Below are 5685 nucleotides of genomic sequence, written 5' to 3'. Positions count from 1 at the left end.
CTGCTCCTGAGCACAAGATGGGCTAGCAGATGTTGCAGCCTCAATGCTGTTACCATCCGAAGAGGAAGACGTGTTTCAGCTGAGATGCTCCGGGTGCAAGAAGCAGGCAATGGTCTGGTACAGACCCCAAGTATCTGAGACAGAATCAGTCATCAGGTGTGAAAATGCCCCAGGAGAAACTACAGGAAAAAGAATGGGCCTACGTTCCAGGACTTCAAGGGGGAGGGATGGAGTGGTTGAAATGATGTCAGCCAGGTGGATCTCATAGAAAATTAGTTCCCTGTTGGGGCTGTTAACCTGATCCAATCAGGGAGCCCTGGCTGGCAAATATAAGCAGGTGTGTCAGGATCCTGTTCACTCTTGGAGCCGGATCTGAGCTAACTTTGTCAGTGTCATGTACTATACACAAGTAAAGAAAGGGTAATGTTGTGATGGGATGCCGGCCTTCACGCAATTCTTTCACAGGGCACATATTTTCAATTTAGTGTTTTTTCATTCTTCATTCACAGGTTCCACTGAGCATCCTTTCACATTGTAGTAGGTCTTATGGGAGGCTGTGTTCTTGGTCAGGAACAATAGAAACTATTAAAAGTTAGGTTATTGTTAAGATTATGTTTTATTAAGCATTTTTCTAATAATTTACAGGAAAAAGCAATCCACTAAGCTTAACATGAAACCATCTCTCTCCAGAGTTTGTCCTCATGTAATTCTTTAAAGCACAGCTGCTGTAGACAATTTACACAGTTAATGTTAACCTTTTGCATTGCATCTTGATCTGCATCTTGTAATCTGTACATTATCCATGTATTCTACATCTCTCTCTCTCTCTCTCTCTCTCTCAAGTCTCTTTTCCATTGATAGCTCACAAAGATAGTTGTTGGGGAGCTGTTATTAACCCCCTGATATCGTTCTATGCTCTTTCTCGGGACATGGATGTCTTCTGTTCTCCACAAATTTCAAACAAGCTCATTTTTTGTAGTAACAGAGTCAAGTCATCAGAGAATACTGGTTTATCATTTAGGTGTTTTCCTTCTACATAACTGGACCTGTCTATTAAAAGTATTCTTCTGAGGCATAGGAATGTACTCCTATTTCTCCTCATCATTTCATTATCAATCTTTATGAGAAAGGATTTTGATTGTCATATCTTTTCCAGGAATTGACCTCCATGATTCTGACTGACCTCCGTGATACATATAGAGTCCTCTCTGGTATTCTGGGTAGTTATGAGTTTTATAGCATTATTTATAATTTCTGGTTTGACTTGCATGTGATTCCTGGCTCTTCTTCACTTATACACGCTCTCTCTATCTATTGACAGGACACATGATATAACCATATGTGGATGATTGGAAAGTTAATTCTGCGGTCTTCTTCCCATTAGCACTTCACATGTAGTGAGACCATTTTGAGATGATGTGAGACATAGTTGACTGTACTTAGCTGAACTAAGTAATTTATCTTCAATAAGAATTTGACTGTCCTGACTCCTTCCCCAGCTTCTATATTTTCCTGAATGAACTGACAATGTGTATAAAACTATAAAGGCATTCCGAACCAGTCATTGGCAAAACTGGGTGTTACCGTCTGATATTGCTAAGTCTGGAATGCCATACATAGCTAAACTTCCCTTGAGTAAAGTCATCACAATTTTTGAAGTGGAACCATACAAGTATTTAACTTCAATCTTTTGGAAGAAATCATCAAGAACTTAAAGAATGATGTTCTCGTTGAGCTCAAAGTAGCCCATAACAAACCATTCCCATCATTTGGATTCATTCATGATTTTTTTTGTTTCTGATGGTAGATTGCACATGTCATAGAGTCATAGAGTCATAGAGTCATAGAGATAGACAGCGCAGATACAAACCCTTTGGCCCAACTCATCGATGCCGAACAGATATCCTAAATTAAGTCCCATTTGCCAGCACCTGGCCCGTATCCCTCTATAACCTCATATATATATACCTAACCAAATGTTGTAATTGTACCAGCCTCCACCACTTTATCTGCATAAAAAAGTTGTGCATTAGGTCCCTTTCATATCTTTCCCCTCTCACCTTAAACCTCTAATTTTGGACTGCCCCACCCCAGGGAAATTACCTTGTCTATTTACTTAGTTAAAAATCACACAACACCAGGTTATAGCCCAACAGGTTTAATTGGAAGCACACTAGCTTTCGGAGTGATGGTCCTTCATCAGGTGATTTTTAACTTTGTACACCCCAATCCAACACCGGCATCTTCAAATCTTGTCTATTTACCCTATCTATGCCCCTCGTGATTTTATAAACCTCTAGAAGGTCAACCCTCAGCCTCCGACACTGCAGGGAAAACAACTCCAGCCTATTCACTCTTTCTCTGTAGCTCAAACCCTTCAACCTTGGCAAATTCCTTGTAAATCTTTTCTGAACACTTTCAGGTTTAACAACATCCTTCTTATAGGAGGGAGACCTGAATTGCATGCAATATTCCAAAACTGGCCTAACCAAAGTCCTGTACAGCTGCAACATGGCCTTCAAACTCCTATACTCAATCTTCTGACCAATAAAGGCAAGTATACCAAACACCTTCTTCACTATCCTATCTACCTGCGACTCCACTTTCAAGGAACTATGAACCTGCACTCCAAGGTCTCTTTGTTCAGCAACACTCCCCAGAACTCCTGCCACTCCGAGACCCATTGTGTGATGCAGTTTGAATTTTTTTCCAATAAATTTGAAGTCATTGTTCACAACTTGGACTTTGGGGCTCTAACATAACCATTTGTAAAAAACCGTAGTGACCTTGTAGTATCCTTTGAAGAATGTCAAGCCAGAGGATAATTGGGATGCAAGTCATTCACAACACTGAATTGTTGGCAATGGGATTACTTAGAATGTATTATATCCAACCTTGAACACAGTAATCCCAAAATTAATCACGATCATCATCTGCCTTTCGAGCTTTGGAATGTTGTCAGCATTTGTAATCGTTCATCCAGAAGTAATTGCCTGAAGTTACTGGATGATCTAATTTGGCAAAAACTATGCCTGTTGCTCCAAGCATCGGAGTGTCATCCATAAACGCCATTGGTTGGATGTCCCTTTTACTGTTATATTCAATTGTATGAAATCAACTCAGATTCACCGTGACCCTTTTGCATTTTGTCAGATCACAATTCCTTAATTTTATTACACGTGAGATCAATGCCTGTTGCAGCACTAACACAATTTCTTGCTTTGCATCTTTGTTAGTGGATGCAGAACTTTCCTTTGGATGAATAAGTGCTGATTTGACATTTAGTCTCAATGCAATGTGATAAGGTGTTTTGCATGTCAAAGCCTCAAAATAATTCTTGGACTTCTGCTCTAAATCTTTTAGTGTTCCTGAGCTTTCCAATTCATCAATGTTATAAATGACTCACAGACCAGTGTAAGCTTTCTGACTTACGAGTTCACACTCTTGGATTTCCATTACGTATGAAATTTCAGTGATTTATCTTTCTTTGTTCTGAAGTATCGCAGACAACTGTCCCTTGACTTTGCGTTGACTGCCTCCTGTTCAACACAGTCAAGTGCTGGGGGAAATTTGCTTCAGTTATTTTCTGTGAGTGAAATTGCTCCAGTTTTAACTTGAAGTTCATTACATGTGCATTGCTTATGATTTTAGCATTCCAATTTTCCATTAGATTCTATAATTTCTTCCAAAATATCACTTTATTACCTGTGGCATTTTCAACTCATTGAAAGCTATTAACTTTTTTTCAGTGTCTTCTTGGTTTTACAACATACAGTTTTAAAATGCTGCAAGAATGGTGCTCTGCATTTTTGCCAGTAGTCTAGTTGCTGATACAACCTTTTGCCACCAGACTGGGGGCACTGTGTAATCGCATCTGCTGTACCCTGGGTCAAAATGCTTAAACTCTCTTCTTCCTAGCACTGCAGGTGTCCCTACATTACAAAGACTGCAACAGATCAAGATGGCAGCTGACCACAGCCATCTCCAGCACAGTGGATGGTTGACATGGTGGCTCAGTGGTTAGCACTGCTGCTTCACAGCGCCAGGGACCCGGGTTTGATTCGCGCTTCGGGAGACTATCTGTGTGGAGTTTGCACATTCTCCGTGTCTGCGTGGGTTTCTTCCGGGTGCTCTGGTTTCCTCTCACAATCCATAGATGTGCAGTTCAGGTGAATTGGCCTTGCTAAATTGCCCATGGCTTTAGGTGCATTAGTCAGGGGTAAATATAGGGTAGAGAAATGGGTCTGGGGGAGTTACTCTTTGGAGGGTCAGTGTGGACTTATTGGGCTGAACAGCTTGTTTCCATACTGTAGGGAATCTAGTCTATGTTCTCCAGGACAATTAGAGATAAGCAATAAATGTTGACTCAGATAGCATCCTCCTCATCCCATGAACAAGTAAATGTAAATTACCATGCAATCCCAAATTCATTTGTTTCTCAATGTTCTATATTCGCAGTTCTGCGAGTTGATACTAATTGTTCATGAAAAAGTCTATACTCTCTGCTGCTCTTTGAGTTTGTCTGTAAAATTTCACCCTTTTAAGAATTACGTTTCTTCTAATTAAATAAATGATTACAGTTTTTCTTTTTAAAAGTTGTAATTTTTGATTTTTAATTCAGTTTCTTCATTTTGACCTGCTTTACTAAAACATCATCTGCATTATCACTGGCAGCATAAAAAAAAGGACTGAACTTGTCTTTGATCATGGACTTTGCTAATCCTGAAGCATGTCTGTACCTGGTAAACCATCGATACATTTTAAAAAATTCATCTGTTGGATGGCGGTATCAGTTGCAAGGCCAGCATTGACTCCAGTCCCTAATTATCCTTGAACTGAATGGCTCTTGAGGCCATATCAACAGACAGTTAAGAATCAATTGTACTGCTGTAGTTCTGGAGCCACATGTAAGCCAGACCAGGTTATAACAATGGTTTTGCTCTCCTAAAGGGCATTAGAGAACTAGATAAGCATTTAAGACAACCAAAGATAGTGTTACAACATGGGTAAGCCCCCCCGCTTAATTTAAACCAGCAACACCAAAAAGATCTATCTTGTGCAATATTCTGTGAAAATGTGAGAGGCCAAGAACTATTTAAGTAAAAATTAACAACTTTATTTCTTAAGTATAGCGGAGAATAATTAATTAATAACTATTTACAACTTCTTCTACATACCTATCTTTTGTTTTCCCTTCTATGATGCTAGCCCGATAAAACCCCCAGTTAAAATTTACTGAAAAATTCACATTTCAAAACCAGCCAATGGTCAAATCTTCTCTTCATAACGCCCTCTGTAGTTTTGCTGCCCAGGTCTGTGTTGATGTTCTTCTCTTTACAAAGTCCTTCTCTAGGTAGCGTTCAAAGAGTTCTGACTAGCAGCCTACACCGGTTGGGCTTTTTCTTTCTTTCTGAACTTCCTTGGCAAATTTGAGAATCATCTTCAAATTCCAGAACCTCTTTAGCAATTTTAAGAGCCATTAGTCTCACTTTTAATTTAATCAATCACAAGTCACTGATAGTAAACAAATTATCTCACCTACGTTTTGTTTAAAGATCGAGGACACTAACTTACAAGTGTTTAAATCTGCTGGGAGTTTACGTAACCCAATTTATTCAAATCTGTCTTAACCAGTTCAAATCCTGGATGAGCCCCCAAACTAGTATGACACGGGGTAAACCCTCC

At 39.5% G+C, this 5685-nt stretch overlaps 1 long non-coding RNA gene across 1 annotated transcript; it reads left to right on the top strand.

Annotated features, from left to right (window-relative positions):
* Window positions 1-367: 367 nt before the first annotated feature.
* LOC122551130 lies at window positions 368-1743 on the top strand. The gene is made up of 3 exons (XR_006312025.1): window positions 368-409; window positions 1157-1220; window positions 1322-1743. It is a non-coding gene; the product is annotated as an uncharacterized LOC122551130 (long non-coding RNA).
* Window positions 1744-5685: the final 3942 nt, after the last annotated feature.

This window comes from Chiloscyllium plagiosum, chromosome 6 (assembly GCF_004010195.1).
Source record: "Chiloscyllium plagiosum isolate BGI_BamShark_2017 chromosome 6, ASM401019v2, whole genome shotgun sequence".
In the NCBI taxonomy this organism is placed as follows: domain Eukaryota; kingdom Metazoa; phylum Chordata; class Chondrichthyes; order Orectolobiformes; family Hemiscylliidae; genus Chiloscyllium; species Chiloscyllium plagiosum.
This window is presented reverse-complemented; position numbering and strand designations above follow the sequence as displayed.